The following is a 20,039-nucleotide window of genomic DNA, read 5'->3' on the forward strand; positions in this document are numbered from 1 at the left end:
TTGTTTTTAAATAAGGGCAAGATATAACTACTGGAGTAAGTACATTTTCTTCTAAATTGATGTGTTCTAAAACCAGCATGCTAAGTTACTGAAGAACAAGAAATAACACTTAGAGATAGCCTCATACTATTTCCTGATAGTGTGGGAGTGGAGAGCTTTATAAACATAATTCCCCAAAAACTCAATATACTCAAAAACTCAAAATTTCTAACTGTACAATCCTGCCAGTGTTCCCTCTAAGCTGTGAAGCAACACTCACCCACAGCTGCTTAATGAGTCCCGCCCAATCAGGGGCTCAGGGCTTGCACATGGTGCAGCCTGGCCGGGGGGGGGGGAGGGAAGAAGGGGGCAATTCTCCTGCAGCGACAGCAGCAGCTCCTTGCTGAGGACAGAGCAGCGAGACTCTGCCAGTTGAGAAGCGCCTGTCCATGGCTGCTGCAGCTCCAGCAAGCATACCCAGAGGACTTCATGTCCCGCACTGGAGGACAGGCAGACACACACACAAGCAGACACACAAATAAACTCTCTGAAATATATAGTAGATAGCTGTCCCTTTCTCCACCCCTGCCTTCGGCTCACCCAATGAAGTTATAGCTATCCTGGTCCCCATCTTTGGCCTCTTGCTGCACCCTGTGGTCATTCTGCTGTATAGCTGTCCCTCGTACCAGACCCTGTTCCTTCCTATTTTATGAGAAACAATTGAATTTCAGGCACATCCCATTGTTCTGGCACAACCATACCCTTACCTTGCTTTAAGTTATGATAAGAGGAAAGCAGCATTCCAAATGTGGTGGTCCTAGCTCTTAGAGTATGTCTAGACTACAGGCTTTTGTCAACAGAGGCTTTGTTGACAGATACTTTCGACAAAACTTCTGTCGACAAAGAGCATCTAGACTACATTCAGTTCTGTCGACAAAGCAAGCCGCTTGTCAACATGAGAGTGTAGATGCAAAGGACAGTGTAGATGCAATAATGCCTTCTGTCGACAGAACTCTGTCAACAAAAGGCATTATTCCTCGCAAAATGAGGTTTACTGCCGTCGACAAAATTGACGAGTTCTGTCGACATTATGTCGACAGAACTCGGCGGTAATGTAGACGCAGGTATAGTTTTGTCGACAAATGTCGATTTTTGTTGACAAAATCCTGTAGTCTAGACACACCCTTATTGTTTAGGAGGAGTTTTTGAACAAATAGACTTACAGACGGACAGAGAGATACACATCTCTAAAATATATACAAGTTGGATCTTCCTGATCCAGCACCCTCAGGACCTGACTGGTCCCAAATGAGATTTGCCAGACCAGGGGAGGCTTTTTCCCTCCTGGCTTGTGCTAAACTGCTGTCCCTCCACCCTACTCCATGCTTGGGAGGGCCAAGTCCACCCCACTGCTGCCTGGTCACTCCCTGGCCCCACTGCGGCTGGTGCTGAAGCTGCATGGCTGGGGCTGAAAATCCCTGTCCACTGCCAGGGCCAGAACTGTGTGGCAGGTGCTGGAACTGCATAACCAGAGCGGTCTGTCTGCTGCCAGAGCTGCACAGCCAGAGACAGAGCTGCCACTGGGGCTGGAGCTGCACAGCTAGAGCCAGAGCTCCTTGGCTGCCACCGGGGCCAGAGCTGCACAGCCACTGCCAGCCCCCGGCTATTACCCAGATGTCAGGGCCAGATTTCCCCACTGTGTCCCCTGCATAGGGCTCCTGGCTGAATTGCCAGCCTCCCCTGCTGCACTCCTGTCTTGCAGCCAGACCTCCTTACACCTGGACTCTGTGGTCCATGAACATCTGTGGTCCTGCCAGACCATGGATGTTGCCAGACCAGAGAGTCCTGGATACGATTTTCACTGGTACTTTATTGGTGGTAGCTTCTATGTGGCCAAAGAGGAAAGGGATCACATTTTCAAAGTCTGCTGAGTAAGAAGCCTAGGTCTCATTGAACACCACTAGAATTCAGACTCCTGTCTGAATAGGCACACCTGAAAGTTCTGAGACCAATAGTATAGAATCCATCATTATATTTAAAGGATAATTTGTGCACTTTGTAAGCTTCAGACTAGCTATTTGTATCACTACTGGAACTGTCATTGCACCTTCTCAACTTCCCCTGGAGGAAGCTCACAAAATCTATTTGGTGACTCTTCACTGATTTGCGTAAGCACCCTCTGAGACAATCTCCAAAACAGTCTAAGAATGGCAATAAAAAAAAAACCCTGTAAAACTGACATCATGCATTTAACAATTTAAAACAAACAACACTTTTTATTCATAAGAGTTCCATCAATTTGGTATTTGTATGGAATACATACAAACAGTGTAAAATGGAAACTAAAGTAAACAAGAAAAAAATGCTGAGATCATACTTGTACAACTTTCCTGCCAAAAGAAACTACATCTGTAACTATATTACATGACTGAGTGAGCAATCCACAAGAAGCTGCTCTGTTTCTATACAATGCTCCAGTCTAAGCCATTCAAGGACTTCTCACTGAAGAGGGTGAGGGAAAAGTCATTTAAATCTCAACAATAAATCTGATATCATAAACCAAACCCACAGCCTTGGAATCCTTCTTTGTCCTGTCCTATAATTCATTTAACAAAAATAAGATACTCTACCTGCCAAAACCTGTTACTCTTCCCTAATAATAGTAAACAGAGGTTACTTCACATTGTGCAGTAGCTTTAGTTCTTTGAGATGTGCCCCCATAGGTGTTCCAGTTCAGGTGTGAAACTGTCCCATGCTCTTCTAACCAGAGATTCTCATCAGCAGTGCTTGTTTGGCATGTGCCCTTCACCGTGTCTACACAGGCAAACTGCCTGCAGTTCCCTCTGCGCTGCTTGCTGCGGCTCCCATTGGCTGCAAACAATGAAACACAGCCAATAGGAGCTGCGAGGCTCTGTGGCCACTGTGCCAGTAAGTAAACACAGCAGAGCAGCCAGTTAACAGGTTCCTCAAAGTGATTTTGCAGACCACTTTGAGAAACACTGCTCTAATCCCATGAATAGGTTGCCAGATGGTTTCCCAAAAAATACCGAGCACATGTGCTAAAAATTCGACAAGCAAAAAACAAACAAACCATAAATGCCGAACACTTGCTAAATCATGGCCCTGCCTCCCCAGCCACTCCCCCTGCTTCCATCAGGAGCCCAGCTGGAAGAGCAGGAAATACCATTATGCATGTCCAGTATTTTCTGAATTTTTTTACTGGACAGAGGGTGCAAAAATGGACTGTCCGGTTGAATACTGGACACCTGGCGACCCTACCCATGAACCACTGAGGAACCACACCTTGAGGCAGAGAAATCTCATATTGGGATGCAGCACTTGATCACTGGACTAAGAGCCAGGTGAAACAAGTGAGTGAAACCATGCCTGCTTTGACCACATTGGTGCTATAAGGATAAATCTGGCCTTACCATGTCTAATTTTGTTCACCAATGTGAAGCTCAGAGGCATCAGGGAAATTTGAAAAAAAGCTTCTTTGTCCAAGGGAGAAGGGCAACCCGCAAGGAATTATGACTTAAATTACTCCTTGAACAGAACAGATGGCATTTTTTGTTTGTAGCTGTGGCAGAGATATCCATTTATGGACATCCCTAGTTTGAAACATGCTGACAAGAATCTGGAAGTACAGCTCCCTTTAGCAGTCTGGGGAAAGACATCTCCTGAGAGCATCAGTTGTAATATTTTGCCAGCCCAGGAGACCCACTGCTGAAAACTATTTATGCATCAGTTCTAGAACACTACTACTTTAGCACAGAGGGAAGGGGATTTCACTTCTCCTTGCAAATGATATAAAACATGCAGAGCACTTAGGGTATGTCTATACTGCAATTAGGCAACTGAAGCTGGCCCGTGCCAGCCAACTAAAACTCCTGGGGCTTGGACCAAGAGGACATTTAAACTGCAATGTAGAAGTTTGGGCCCATTCTACAGTCCAAACTCTGGGACCCTTTCACCTTGCAGGGTCTTAGAGCCCGGGCTCTAGACTGCGTATCTACTCCATAATTAAACAGCACTTTAGCTTAAACCCCACAAGCCTATGTCAGCAAGTACAGGCAAGAGATAGGTTTTACATTTCTGTATAGGCATACCCATAGTCTGTCATGAGTCTGATAGACCATGAGAGGCAGCAGAGGAGGATATAGGGCAGGGCGAGCGGGGCGGCCGCCCCAGGCCCCGCGCTTCAAGAAGCCCCGCGCATGCGCCGTGGCAAAGGGGGGCCCCGCAAAATGGTCATCTGCCCCTGAGAGGCAGAAAACGAAGACAAACATTTCTGACTGCTCTGAGTTCCAACAGACATGGAGGTTGGTTTCCTGGGAGTGACCATTTGCTCTTGAACAGTGGTGACAAGGTTTGACAGTATTGTGAACATGCCCATGGAAAGGAAGGCCTTGGATGTAGTGGGTGTAAGCGACTAGTCTCCTCACCTGATCCTGGGCCCCATGCGGCGCTGCCGCTTTGAAGTACCTCTTCTTCTCCCACCCCCGCTTGCTACCTCTATCTGACAGAAGGGAGAGCGACTAGTCAACTATCCTGTCAATTAGTCCTTAACATCCGTACTCTGAAATGATTGCCTTCTATGGCTTAAGCTGACCATCTGACACGTTTAAACCTTATCAACACTAGGAATTTCACCTGTTATAAAACACACCTGGTTCCCCACAGCATCATCTCTGTGGGGAGCAAAGGAGACAGGGGAATAGTGGGGACTGGGCACAAGTGCCTACTCCTAGATGCTACACCTCTGCTTTTTAAATGTATTAAGAGCCAGCCTTTTTACATTTAAGACTGGTGCACAGCAGGGGGACCTGGCATGAGCAGAGAATCAGCTGTTCCAGCTCATGCCGGGTCCTCCCCCTGCCCTTCAGCTTTTTAAACGTATTAAGAGTCAGCAGGCTCTTAATACAGTTAAAAGGCAGAACCGCCACGGGGTTAGCTTCTGGGGCTGGGAGCTAACCATGCAGCAGCTCCCCTGCTTATTGACTAGTTGATGGAAAATTAAACAAAATTTCACATCCATACTTGGATGCCAAGGAATCCAGGGATGCTCTGGTAAATTGTATGTGCCATACAGGTATCCATGCACATTTTCCTACATTCAACTGAAGACACAATTCCAAGAACAGAGAAGGTGCCATTTGTGTGGCAATCAGCATCTCTTTCTGTGACAATGCAAATAGGTAGCCACTACCAACAGACCCTTTGAAAATGTTCTGCTACATGGTCTAGACAGTGATTGATCCTGCAATAAGGGCAGGGGACCAGACTCAATGACCTCTCTAGGTCTCTTCCAGTTCTAGCGTTCTATGATTCTACTGGCCGACTGTGGTCTAGCTTGAGTTTATTTTAGCACAAAAAAAAACAAAACAAAACAAAAAAACACCACACTAGGTTTGTCTCAGGCAAAAGCAGACAAGAAGAAACTAAGGGTGGTTCACCCACATAATCTATTATAGCCTTGGTGTGGGGTAAGAGGATATTTGAAGCTGATCATTAAAATTTCTGATAAAAGTCATGTGGGGGACACAAGCACAAACACACACCCCTCTGAAGTGGAGTATCCACAGGAACAAGGAGTCCTGTGGCACCTTATAGACTAACAGATGTATAGAAGCATAAGCTTTTGTGGGCAAAGACCCACTTCATCAGATGCATGTAGTGGAAATTTCCAGAGACAGGTATAAATATGCAGGCCAGAACAAGGCTAGAGATAAACGAGGTAAATTCAGTCAGGGAGGGTGAGGTCCAGTTCTAGCAGCTGATCTGTTAGTCTATAATGTGCCACAGGACTCCTTATTGCTTTTGCAGATCCAGACTAACACAGCTATCCCTCTGATACTATCCATAGGAACACTACTTGAAGATGAAGAAGTTATAGTTTAAAATATCTAAATTCTTCTTACTTACATATGATGGGGCTATGTGTAATTCAATTGTGTAAATATTTCTTTCACACCCCTCTGAAATGAAAGATCTAATTGAAATTATAAGCTTTTAAAACCACCTCAAGATATAAAATATACTTCCTAATATATTTCAGAAGAAACTATCTATTAAGGCAAGGTCAGTTACATTAAGGTACCATGGAGAACTGAGGTACACAAGGAAAACCATGAGTCTCTTCTTCCAGAAGAATGCCAGTATCACAACCAAAAGCCTTTAAAAGCAGAAGATTAACATAATGCAGAAGCAGTGGATTTGACATAACGGAACACAAAATCCAGTATCTGAAATCTGGCAGTAGCTAGTATCTGATGCTGCAGAAGACATCACACAAATACCAACCCAATAATGAACTACACTTATTGCACAAAGCTTTGCAGGAGATGGGGTGGGACTGGATTCCTTCCAGATGTCTGCATGCAATATAAACTGACTTATTTTCAAAATAACAAGATATGATTATCCTTCCCTTAGCACGCCTAGGTGCAATTGTAGATCATTAAATTATTGAGCTCTTTAAAAACATCCATCCCCTGTATTTGACTGGATGACCTCTACTAACAGCGAATTTCACAGGCTGTGTGCATATTGACTGAAGAAATATTTGTATTTGTTCTAAAGTTACAGGCCATTCATTTGAGGGTGGAGGGCGACTTAATCATTCTCATAATTCCTCTGTATTTTTGAATATTTCAGTGCAGACATCCATGTCTTCTTTTTCCTTTCCAGGCTAAATAGTCCTATTTTTTCAGTTATATCTAATCATATCTCTAATCCCCTTTTGTTTCCTCTTCTGTGCATCATTTCATAGCTCTTATGGCCAACACCACTGCTAACTCTCATCTCTTCTTTTGCTTTTCATATTTTCCCACTGAAATAAGATGGACTACTGAGGAACAACTCCTTTGTTGATGCCCTTCAACTGAGACTGAATGAGAAGCTATAGAGTCCAGAAACTCTTTACCCTTTAGATCCTCTTTTTAAAAGTTATGGCAAAAGGGTGATTGTGAATTCGGCAAATCAGCTGGGCCTAAAAGTTAAGTGCTGCACCATGCAATCTCTTATAAGGCAACTGGTTCCCCATACAATGCATCAGGAGAATTAGGAGCCTACGGAGGAAATTCACAAAAGCAGCACACTGACCAAGAGCCACCTAAACTATCCTCAGGAAATGCTGAGGAGAGAGGTGTTTGTCTGATAAGTCTGGTCAGCCTATCAACACTGCTTGCTGCCCAAAGACCAGCAACAGCTCTTTTGTTCCCCACAGATACTCCCATTTCTAGTCTTCCCAAACACTGTTCTAAGGACAGAAAGAGAGAGCAGGATTTGGTACACAGTTTCAGTTTCCACCTCCCAGGAGACGGTCCTCTGAAAAAACAGAAACTCTTAATGAAGTTTAATGGCTGCCCTTCCACAGCTTAACAAACTAGTTCATGCACTGCTTTTTCATTGACCACTTTGGCTGTCTGTCCCCAATTTTGGCGAGGTCTCTCAATAAACCTCTCAAGCATTTTTCCCCCTCTTTTCATTAGCTCAGGATTATAGACCCTCTGTCACAATTAGTTACCTCTTGCAATCATAAATCCGAATGGCATCTAAAATAATTATTCTCAGCCACAATCACAAATTGACAGGTCACACTTCCTTTTTGTTATTCGTGGTTTTGGTCTAGTATACACAGTTTTAGTACCAGTATTACTACATTGGTCAGAGTTCAATCTAGTATGGACATAATTTTATCAGTACAGGCAGTCCCCGAGTTACGCGGATCCGACTTATGTCGGATCCGCAGTTACGAACGGGGCTTTTCTTGCCCAGGAGGACGTGAGCGGCGGGACGCCCAGATGCGCTGCGGTCCCGCCGCCCGCGTCCTCCGGGGCGAGAAAAGCTGCTCCACGTCTCCCTGGTCTGCTGGGGGGAGCCCCCCCCAGCAGACCAGGGAGACAGGGAGCAAAGCCGCGGAGGATGCAGGCGGGACCGTGGCACGTCTCGGCAGTCCTGCCACCCACGTCTCCCTGGTTTGCGGGGGGGGGGGAGGGTGCAACAGCAGACCAGGCTTTTCTCGCCGACGACACCTGGGTGTGACGGGGTGGAGCAACCCCGCCACTCGAGCGAGGCAGACAGGGCCGCCGCGGAGCCGGCAATCAGCGCGGCAGGCCCGAGCGGGGGCGGAGGGACACGTCATCACGCGGCGCCGGGGCGCGCCAGTGATGACGTCGGGGGAGCGACGCCAGGGACGGCAAGGGGAGGGGGGATAAAAGGAGCCGGGAAGGCCAGGGTAAGGGGGGTGGAACCGGCGGGACGGGCGGAACCGGCAAGACCAGCGGACCCGACTGGGCCAGGAGGACCGGAGCCAGCGGCGGCGGGGCAGGAGCCAGTGGCGGCGGAGCAGGAGCCAGCGGCGGCGGGGCTAGGAGCGCCAGAGGCAGCGGTGGTGAGACCTGTGGCAGCCGAGCCAGCCGGAGCAGGGACCCAGGCGAGGGAGGAACGAGCCACGGAACGAGCCACGGGAGCCGGGCAAGGAGGCAGCCAAGGCAGCGGGGAGCCCGCAGAGACCAGCGGGTACCCAAAACAGTGAGGGCCGGCGGAGTGGAGCAAGACCCAGGGCGGGCCGTGTAACCCGAGAGCGGGGGTGTTTTGGGGTACCGGCCCCCCCTGCTACCACTGAGAGGGCGCCTCTCAGTGTCAGGGCCCTGGGTCGGGGTCCGGAGAGAGGGCGGGCCCGGACCCCCCACTCCGCCCGGTGATCCAGAGTCAAGGGGTATCTTGAGCGCGGCCTAGGGGCAAGCAGGAGAGGCGGCGGCCCGGACGGGCGGCCTCGTGACACTGGGGTAGAGCAGCTGGGGCGCTGCCGGGTTGGTCCTGCAGCTCCACTCCTCGGCGCTACTGGACCAACCCAGCAGCACCCCAGCTGCTCTGCCCCAGGCGTCCCCAAGTCAGCCGCTGCTGAAACTGACCAGCCGCTGACTACAGGAAGCCCGAGGCAGAGTTGCTCTGCCCCGGGCTTCCTGGAATCAGCCGCTGATCAGTTTCAGCAGCGGCTGACTTGGGGACACCTGGGGCAGAGCAGCTGGGGTGCTGCCGGGTTGGTCCCCGCAGCGCTGAGGTGCGGCGCTGCGGGGACCTACCCGGCAGCGCCCCAGCTGCTCTGTCCCAGGCATCCAAATTCAGCTGCTGTCGAAACTGATCAGCGACTGATTCCAGGAAGCCAATGGCAGAGCAACTCTGCCTCGGGCTTCCTGTAGTCAGCCGCTGGTCAGTTTCAGCAGCGGCTGCATCTGGACACCAGTTCCGACTTACATACAAATTCAACTTAAGAACAAACCTACAGTCCCTATCTTGTACGTAAGCCGGGGACTGCCTGTACAAGCCTAATGTGAATACAAGTTATGCTTGTGTAGCTTTTACTTATTCCCATATAGAAATATGTTGTTTTATACAATAAGCAGGGCTTGACAAATAATGCAATCTACTTGCCCGTGGCAAGTAGATTGCAACTCAGAAGAGCCGGGTTCGGGCGATCTGCGCATGCTGCGGCTGGCAAGCAGGGCTCACCGCGGTTCGGCGAGCCCTGACAATAAGCATATTCATACTGACATACCTCAACCTATCAAGGAGGACTGTACCACTTTAACAGTATTGCCAACCACAAGTGTTCAAAAATTATAAGACAGACCCTTCAAAACCATGAGATTTTTTAAAAAAAATTTAGATTATTTGATTTGATTTCTGGTTTCTAAGCTATTAGGGCAGACTTGCTTAGCATTTTCAAGTTCTTCTACACAAACAAGAGCTGGAAACTTTTTTTAAATGAAAACTGAGATTCTCATGCAATATCCTGATTACTGGCGCTTTAAGAAAAACACCAGATATTGTGAAATTAGCAGTTTCACAATAGAGTTGGCAACACTGCTTTAATTATACCAGTAGAGCAAAAGTAGTACAAACTCTTGGAGTGATTGTTTTTAGAGGTTTTTACCAATTTATTACCAACTACCTGAAGGCAGAAAGCACTTCCCCAACCAGTCTAGATATCCTAGTATAACTTTTCTAGGCCAAACCTAAAAGTTAACAGGATCAGCCTTTTATTCTGCAACCTCCCCATGGAACTGGAACTACATACAAGCACTCACACAAAACAAAACAAAAACAATAACAACAAAGAAGTCTGAAGAAAGGGAAGAACAGACTGTTGTGAAGCAGCTCAAAATAATTTTTTTAAAAAAGTGTAGGCTAGCCCCAAATAATTTAATGTAGTGCTACAACCAAGAGCGTGAAGACTATTGTAGAAGAGCAGCTATAGTAATTTTAAGAGTGTGACCTTCATTGAAGACAAGGCATTCCTGTAACTCAAGGTTAAATTAAGACTCAGAATAGTAGCCACATCATTCATATGTGTGTGTGTGCATCGAGATACAGATTTTTTTTTTATGGTAACAGGATGACTGGAAAGACTCCAGGGTGGTGTTGCACAGTAGGTTTCATATCACCAACAGGAAATGGACTCTGATCTGGGGCATCAGGAAGTATATTACACTTTTCATACACTAAACTAGACAACTAATAGTCACCTGAAGGGAGAGTACTATAGATATTCAAATATATTTTTCTAAGTTGTATATAAAATGATACAAAAGGGTGCTTTTAAGTAGACAGAAATAATGGATAATTTAAAAAAGGTATCTTTGTACACAAATATTTTGCCAGAAAGAACACAGGGATAAATTCCCTTCCCAGATGGTGAACTGAATAATCACTATTGTCAGTATATTAATTCTGTGATAAATTGCCAGTAAGTTTGCATTTCATAACCAAAGCCTCAAGTTCACTAGAAAGGGGTCAGCTGGGGAGTCCAAGGAGTCCAAGTGGTGTTTCAAAGGGGCAGTGCCACCCTATCGAATAGTCGATGCAAAAATGCACTGACTATTCAATTACACATTACTTAACATCCTTATTTCAGAGCAATTTTTAAACGTTTTTTGGGTGCCTAAAGAGAGTGGCACCTAGCGTGATTTTAAAGAATACCTGGAGACCAAAATCCCATTGCTTTCAACTAACTTAATTAACTGATATAACTAATTGATTGCCAGTTATTATATTAGTTAACAAATGTAAATGCTACTCCAAACATTTTATAAACTTCTGTGGCTCAACCTATGGTTAGGGTTAGGGTTAGGGACACAGACCTTTGTGTCCCCCTATAAAAGTGTGTGAACAACCTAGATGAGTATGAACAGTCATGTTAATTACCTAACTATTAGGCAATCAAATCTCAAGTTAAAATGCAACCACAAACTCTAATCTAGGTTAGGAAGGAGCATCCCACCTTTAAAGACTGTCAGAAGTAAACAAGGATGAAGGGCAAGGACTCATGGGCTTCTGAGAGACTGCAATATTAATGAGAGAAAAGAGAGCAAAGACTGTGATGGAATGTCAAATATCTAAGTAAATAATTATTTAAATTGTTGTAACTACAAGATTCAGGACTATTGTACCTATGTAAGACCAGCAGAGGATGCAGACCATGCTGCATTTTATCTGTGTAGCTTTCATTTATTTTGATGCACTCTTTTCTACAATGAGCCCTAAACATTGTTTTATTTGTAATTAGTGTGAACTACCAAATTTACTGCCCATTTTGCTAAATTTCATGGCCATGAGTTTTTAAAAATCTGAAATTTCATGGTTTCAGAAATGTAAATCAGAAAATTCACAGTGTTGTAATCACCATTCTGCACTGTTTCTGGCAGTAGTGCTGCCTTCAAAGCTAGGCTCTCAGCCATCAGCCTTACAGCTTCCCACAGCTGTCTGGTTATCAGACAGAGGTCTGAGATGACCCCAGGAAGGACTCATGCAGGGATATAGGAAATCCCTTCCCTCAACAGCCCTTCCAGGACTAGCAGCTGGAGCCTGGTGCATAGTAGCAACCCTTGGTTGGGATGCTCTCTGCTTTGTCTCTCCCTGGCTCCAGGCCCAGTGCTCAGAGGTTAAAGTTGATTTGGGCTGTCTTTGTGTGTTGGGAGGGTGTGATCACAGTGACCCCTGACTATAGTTCCCAGATCGTTATCCATGTTAGCAACCTGTAAATCCAGCCCTGCTCTCACCCAAAAGTGATTATTTCCTCAGCCATATCATGCCACCCTCAATTCTGCAATGCAACTGGCAGTGCCACTATCTTCACAGCTGGGTGCCCACACAGCAGACACCACTTTGGCCTCCCACTTCTGAAGATAGCACAGAAGTAAGGGTGATAATTCCACAATCCCCCTACAACAGTCAGATTTCATGGGGGAGACCAAATTGCATAGTCTGATGAGTTTTTCATAGCTGTGAAATGCAGAGCCCTATTTATAATATTTTTTGATGTGGCCTCTGATGAGAAACAGAAAGCAGAAGACTGAGCACCTCCAAAAGATGCTATCTCAACTAGAGATGTTAAAATGTGTTTATTTATGTAAATGTGTAACCGCTGACAATTTCAGCAGTTACATATTTACACGCAGAGAGGAGGGGGCTCCCGTGCATGTGGGGTCCCTGCTGACATACCCAGCTCTAGGGGGCAGTCAGGGGCACAGAGAGAGATACGGGGTGCAGCTCAGTCTTCCACTCCAAAAACTGTTGCAGTGCTACTGGGTTGGGGTGCTGGAGGAGGTGAGGGAGTGACGCTTACCTCAGGTGGTTCCCGACTGGCACATTCCACTGGCAGTGACTCCTAGGTAGGAGGGAGGAGTCAAAGCTCTTCATGTGCTGCCTCTGTTTGCAAGCACTGCCCCTGCAGCTCCCATTGGCCGCAGTTCCTGGCCAATGGGAGCTACAGAGTCAGCATTTGGGGTGGAACTGCACAGAGATTCCCTTGCCCTCCTGCAGGGGCTGCAGAGACATTGGAGCAGCATGGAGACAAGGTCCCCATTCCTTCTCATTCACACCAGAGATTCCCCAGGGTGAAGGAGGCACTGGGAAGGAGGGGAATAAGTTGAGGGAAGGAGAGGAGTTTCTCAGTGGGGTTTCTAGACACCCCCCCCCCCCCCCCCAAAAAATACTTTCGGAGATCCCAGGGGCTAAGTTTTCCCAAAGCTGTGCGGCCATGTGTTAAGCCCTGCACAGGAATTTAGGGCTGCAGCAGGGAGAGGTCCTTCTCTGCCAGCTATGGCTCTCTCTCCTGCGATGGGGCAACTCTATGTTGGGGTCAGTGGAGAAGTGGCCAGCGTAACAGGTCCATCTCCTATGTAGAGGTACCACAAGTTTCTGTGCACCATGGAGCCTCGTGCCCCTCCTCCCGCAGGAGCTGGGCCTGCTGGCCGCATTCGGGGTGCAGTGTGGTGCCCCAGGACAGGTAGGAACCAGGCAGCCTGCCTTAGTGCTCCTGCCCAGAAGCTGCCCAAGGAAGCCCAAGCCCCAACCTCCTGCCCCACTGCTGCCTGATCTAAGATTGCTTAAAAATTTCCAGTTACCACCTTTAGGGTTGACAGCCTTTTTTGTCCCAGGATCAGGCCCAGTGTTCGATTATTCTGTGGTTGGGAACCCTGATGTGCACAGATGCAATACTCACACTGTAGGAACTCATATATATTTGCAAATATAGTTTATTAATTAATTGAACAAAGTCACAAACACCCCAACTTCATAAGATAACTAGGGAATGTAAATCTGTATTTCCATACCATGTTCTCACAGCATTTCTTCTAGAACAAACCTGAGGTGTTAGCCATCACCTTCCTCGTCACCTTCACCTTCCCCCATCATTACCAGTGGCCATTATTCTGGCATCTCCCAAGGACTACATCTCCTTCTATCTCCCCTAGGCTGGGATTCCACTTTTATTATGTTAAGTTGACGTTGTTATGTCTGATGCATATTCAGTAGGGGATATTTCATTTTCTCCGTATTTGTATTTCCTCACCTAACTAATGGTGAAGTGTCTTTTTGCAATAGGTCAGTATATCGTTGATCTCAACTCATTATCATATGCATCAATTCATTACCATGGGGCTTTTGTGGTTGTCTGTCACATTTATTATTTTTGTTTTACCCAGTTATTCAGTCTGGTCTCAACCGGCTGCTTTGGGTTTTTCTAAGTAATAAGGTACCTGCTACATTTGGGGGTATTTTTGGAATCCCCTTACTATGAAAAGTCACTCTAATTTATCACCATCTATCTAGGTAAAAGGTCCCAAACATATGTGAGATAACTGTACCATCTGGGTGAAAGGTCCCAGGCAAAAATACTAACTTTGCCTTAGCTCAACATACAGGATATAGCCTGTAAGTCTCCCATGTCACAGCCAAGCTGCCAAAATAATCAAAACCATAAGGAAATAATAAATTTATATATCTATAGGCAAGCAAGCAGGTTAGCCCTATAGGCTACACCACCCTGAATGCCCCCAACCCAAAGCCACTTCCTACACCCCCAGCCCTTCATCCCTTGAGCCCCTCCCCACACCTGAAGCGCACTTTTGCATCCCAAACCAACCCCAGAGCCTTCACCCCCTCCTGCACCCAACCCCCTGCCTCAATCCACAACCCACTCCAGCATTCTGAATCCCTTGACCCTACCTCCCAGACTAGAGTCTCCTCTTTCACTTCAAATCCCTATCCCCACAGCCCTTTCAGTCCAACTCTCTCTTCCACCACTAAGCCCTTCATCCTCAGCCCCACCCCAGGGACCTCACACCCCTTGCACTCCAACTCAATGGGAGCCTCCTCCCATTCGCAGAACCCCTTAGTCCCATTTCCACCATATGAATTCTGTTAAGTGCACCAATATGAAAGTGATGTCACACATCACCTCCACATTGGTACACATAACGAATCTCGTTCCATTCGGGAGTGAGAAAAATTAGGACGGAACAATACTCAAGGATCTTCTGGAGTACCCTTAGGGACCCTTAGACTTGACTGTAACACAGTATTTGTCCACCAGTGTGCCAACATCTTCAGCAAGGAGTGGAGAGCCATCCACTGCTGCTGACTTTAGTGTAAGTAGAGATTGCTGCTATTCTTCAAAGAACAGGCCCTAAAACTAGAGACACTGCATTCATAACTAACAAGTACTGTCAATACTATGCAACTGCCTAGACACTAGAAGTCCGATGTTGAATGCTGAATGTCTATAAATGATGTGGGTCTAAGTCATTCCAATATAGACTTTTAACTACAATAATATCTCAAGGGCTTATTTAGAAGGAGGGAAGGGAAAGGGGAAGGGCAGGATGGAGGAAATTATTATATAAAATATAATAAGGAGTTGATGAAATGCCACAGTTCACTGAATACATGGATACAATCAGCCAATATATTCAATAGGAGTTACAACCTTGTAATGGAATCTATAGCTGGGATCAAAGTTCAAGAGCATTTTTTAAAAAATCAGAAGAATATTTAATTTCAGAAGTTCTGGATATTACTTCTAGAAAAAGTGTCATGTAAGAATTAGTGACCAAACAAATTAGGAACTGATCTGGAGCACAACTATTTCTGTACTCTCATAAAATAACAATTTAATAGACCCGCTGATTAGATCTTAAAGCACCTAATGTTGGATAAGCATTATCACGCCTATTTAGAATTAGGATAACAAGCTCAGAAAAATTAAGAGATTAGCTCAAACTCACAGAAGTCACCAGCAGAATCAGGTATACTACCCAAGTCTGCTACTCTATCCATTCTTGAATTACACTGCCCTGTTTCTTTCATCATGGAACTGTAAAGAAAGGGTGGCTACAATTCTGAATCAGAGCAATATCACTGTTATGACTGTAGACAGTTTTAAATAAACAAATACATGGAGAAATGCCTCAAACAGACATACCAGGACAACTTGTAAAATAATTTCCTGTTAAGAATTCCACAGTTTACAATTCTATTTCTAGGACTGGTTTCCTGTCTTTTCCCCAGCCTGTAAAAATAAAAAAAAAATCATTTCAATATAATAGCAGAATGAAGAAACACTATTTTATGCACAGTGGCTAACCAGCCAGAGGCATAGCTTGCAGATATTTGTGTACTCAGTGAAACTCACATTTTGCCCTTGCCTGGATGCTCCAAGACTCAGTCCTAATAACAAACAGTTATTTTATAAGTCAGCATATTAAGTAAAGGAGACATGTGACAATGTGGCTGAAGGAAGAAGCAGGCAGAAATGAAGGGATGAATACAACGTAAAACCTGCACTCACCAGAGATATCAGTATAGGAGTTTGCTGTCATGTTTAACCAAACAGATGAAAAGAAATCCAAAAGAAAGCCATCTAAGTAGCACGTTTTTTTTCCCAGGAAAGTACAAAAATAATAGAAATAAGGCTGTGCAATACTATCAGGAAAAATTATAGTCACCCATTATAATTTATATCTATTAATATATTCCAGTAAACCAGACTATGGAATAAATCTGGTCATAAATTGGCTACAAACATATACAAAACCACTAGCCTTAGCATATCAACCTTGTAAAATATACAGTATATACAGAACAAAACAAGCTTTCTAAGGTACAGGATTCAGCATATTAGATTCAAAATGAACCAGATGACGACTTTTAAAACAGATCACAAATCCATAATCTCTATAACTTAAGGATCCAAACATATCACAAACTGCCTCAGCCATGCAGACAGACTTTTAAATGTATCATCTCATATGAGCAACATTCAAATATTACTTTTCAAAGTTAATAACAAAGGTGCTACTCTCCAAAACAGCAAAGTACTGACATGAAGGATTATCCATCTACATTAGTATTTTATACTGCCATCCACTGCTGTAGTATCCCAGCAAGTTACACATAAAATTAATAGCATTAGCAAAGCTGTTGGTGCATTTAATGGCATCTCTGACACTATTTTGGAATAAAAACTCTGCTAGGGTGAAGTTTGAGTTGTGGGGGCAGTGGATTGCATGTTTAATAACAGAAAGGGAAATTGAGCAATCTGTTAAAACATAACACTTCCATCGGTATTCTCTTGTTTCTCTTTTGGGACCCTATAAGATGTTGTGAGCCCTAAATTTTAATGGTCCAGAGAATATTCAGCACCTTGAGGGTTGGAGACAATACAACTAAATATCATTACAAGCCAAATTCTGCTTTATTCTTTATTAGATCTTGCCTTGAACTATATTCTATCACACAAAGAGAAAAGGAATTTTATTTGTTTCGTTTGTCGAACAGGTTTTTTTTTTTATAAAGAAGATTCTGGGTCTCGAAAGAGGAGAGCATTGAAAGATACTTCAATGGATTGAAAGATACTCCAAGGATTGCTTCATTTCTTTTTTATAATCCATCACATCAGTACAGGGTTTTTTTAACCCTTTATTCCAAGATCCTTACAGCCATTTTTATGCAGCCCATTACCATGGTATCTTGGTATCATAGCTATATGCTTCTCTAATTAGCTTATTTGGTTATTTCATCCATTTTCCTACCATAGCAAGCTAAAGCACTGTCAGTTTTGTTAGATGTATGCTGATCTGCGGTCTGTTCTCCCCTCCCCTAACTCATAGTATCCTCATCTGAAGGTATGTGTTCCCTGACCATATTTTCGTGTTCCTGCAATTCTGTAAATGAAACTGAACCCTCAGCTTGGGACACTGCTTTGTTGTTCTTCTTTGTCTTGTTTTATTCCTTCTTCTTTTCCTGTTGAACAACTTTTACCACATAGGACATGGACCCTGCTCTTTCCTCACATGGAAGATGGAGGCACTGAGAAAAGGCAGAGCTCTTGTTATGGGAACTCCATTCTTCACTAGGTCAATAATTGAAAAAAAGAGCCCAGAGATTTTACAAAAAAGTAAGATAGCTAATACTTTTAATCTATCAAAGTTCCTTTACAAAAATATGTCACCCAAATCCTACAGCATGGTCTTAGTGCATAAAATGAATCAGAAAGTGATCCTGACTAGAAAATAAAAATAAAGCTAATGTATTTTAACATGCCAAATTGAGAAATAAAAAAGGAAAAACAAAGAGAGACTGTCACCGCACACAGTAATACGGTATTTGAAATATTTTTATTTACAATCTAAGAAAGTGTTGTTCTAGCTTTTGTTAGTAATGACCAGAACAGAAAAGATGCAAAATAGTTTCAATAATAGTATAATGCTTCACTTTCGTTCATTCATACATATTCAAACACATTTTTATATCTGTTAAAATTAGTCCTGTTCAGTCTCAACAGGTTTTTCCTCTCTCTCTCTCTCTCTCTCTCTCTCTCTCTCACACACACACACACACACACATATGCATGTGTGTCAAAGTTACACAAAGTGGGAGGAAGAAAAACAAAAGAATGTCTGCCCTGAGAAACAAGCTGGAAAACTCTTCTGCAATCAGAAATGGAGGTAGAAAACAGACAGGATGCTTTTGCCTTTTCTGCTAGTATCTGCCTGGCCCGTCTGTAAGTCCTGATTGATTCTAGCCCTGTTTGTTCTCCCTTTCCCAGGGTCTGCTCTATCTGAACTAGTGCTGCTGTTTGTCCTCTTGCCAGGTACGGGTGACCAGGAGTTTGATTTTGGACCAGAACACCCTTTCAAAAAGGTATACTGGTAGCTTTGGCTAGCACTGCTTACCAGGCCACTGACTCTCCAGTTGGCAGCACTGCAGCGCCCTGTAGCAAGGCTGGCAGGCTCCCTGCTAGTCACTATGCCTTGTGACTCTCAGGTTTCATGTCCAGCTCCTAGCCTTGGGGGCGGCCAGGAGGCTCCATGGCAGAAGCCCCTCTTCCCTCCAGCACAGGTCCCATTAGCTGGCTCAAGCTTGGGGGGGAACTAGCCCAACTTGCGAGTGCTCAGCAGGCAGCTGTTGAGGGCTCGCGTGGCACGTATCTTTCAATGCTGCCCAGATGCCTTCTCCTTACACTCGTGTGGCTGGACTTGAGCTACGGCAGATGCCCTCCAATGAACTGTGGTCAGTCTGCCACCGATTGCTGGCACCCAGGAGTTCAAGGTATGTATATCCCCATCTCCACATGCTGGGAATGGGGCTGCACCCTCATCTTTTTTGCTGCATCTCTCCCTGTTCCAACCCCCCATATCGCCAATCCTCCATTACATCGCTCCCTGTCCCAGCACTCCTGCAAATCCATCCCTCATCATTGCATCCTCCACGTCCCACTCCTCTTCCCCCTTACTGCATGCCTCCCCATCCCTTCCTGGCTTGTCCCCCCACCACATCTACCCATCCCAGCCCTGTAGCCCTTAGTTTTCTAACACCCATCTGCTCCACCACCCAGAGTTGCCACCCCCATGTGCCTCACAGCCCCACAACCCATTCACCTCCATACACTGCTACACTCCCATTACATCCCTATGCCTCTGTGACCACCCACCCCACATTACCCCCACAACCCTCTTCCTCTCTCCTTACTGCTCCCTGCTCTCATCCTTGCCTCTTTCCCTCCCCATTATCATCTCTCCTGCACCCCAAACCTATCTTTTCACCTCTAGCTCACCCTCCTCCCCTCCTGGCTCAGTGATTGAGGCAGCCCTGGAAAAGGGTACAAAAAAGTGTTGCCATGTTGGCAGGTGTGTATATGCATGCACTGTATGTGCATAAGAGACTGTGTCTTTGTATAGGGAAGTGTTTATATTGCTGTATGTGTGTATAACTGCATGAATAAAATTTGCAGCTTAACACTTTGACTTTTATTCCTTTTGCTGGCTTGCACACACAAAAAAGGATGACATAACATATGTGTGTATTCATTTCATAACAAGTTTAAAAAGAGAAGGGGACACTAAAAGAAATGTATCATTTCTTAAAAAGTGAATGTTTTGACTAGTAATTGAAGAAGAGACAGTGTATCATATATTTCTTGCCAGTTTTGCCTAGCAACATTATAAACTCTTACTTGTAAAATCTGTTTTATGTATGGCTAATACCTACTGCCCTCGAGGCCTGATCTTAACTGGGGTCTCTATTCACTAAATAACAATTGAAATCTCTCTCTGTATAAAAAAAAGTATTGCCTGCTGTGCAACAGAATGACATCATCAGGTTCTATGGCTGCGAAAGCGGCCAGAGAGAGGGGGGTTGGCAAGCACAGCAAGCAGTGGGTGCAGCCCCCCAGTATTAAATAATGTGGAAGTGCATGCTAGATGTGAACT

At 45.0% G+C, this 20,039-nt stretch overlaps 1 protein-coding gene across 10 annotated transcripts in view; it reads right to left on the reverse strand.

Annotated features, from left to right (window-relative positions):
• ZMYND11 (zinc finger MYND-type containing 11) overlaps window positions 1-20,039 on the reverse strand; it is a 177,295-nt gene that overhangs the window by 124,183 nt on the left and 33,073 nt on the right. For 2 of the 10 annotated variants that reach the window (XM_075922719.2, XM_075922721.2), the window contains exon 2: window positions 15,752-15,838. The exons of the other annotated variants lie outside the window; for them this stretch is intronic. The gene's annotated coding sequence lies outside the window, so the exon portion shown is untranslated. The remainder of the gene's footprint in view (window positions 1-15,751; window positions 15,839-20,039) is intronic. 10 annotated transcript variants of the gene reach the window in all.

This window comes from Pelodiscus sinensis, chromosome 2 (genome assembly GCF_052426305.1).
Source record: "Pelodiscus sinensis isolate ZL-2025 chromosome 2, ASM5242630v1, whole genome shotgun sequence".
NCBI lineage: Eukaryota > Metazoa > Chordata > Testudines > Trionychidae > Pelodiscus > Pelodiscus sinensis.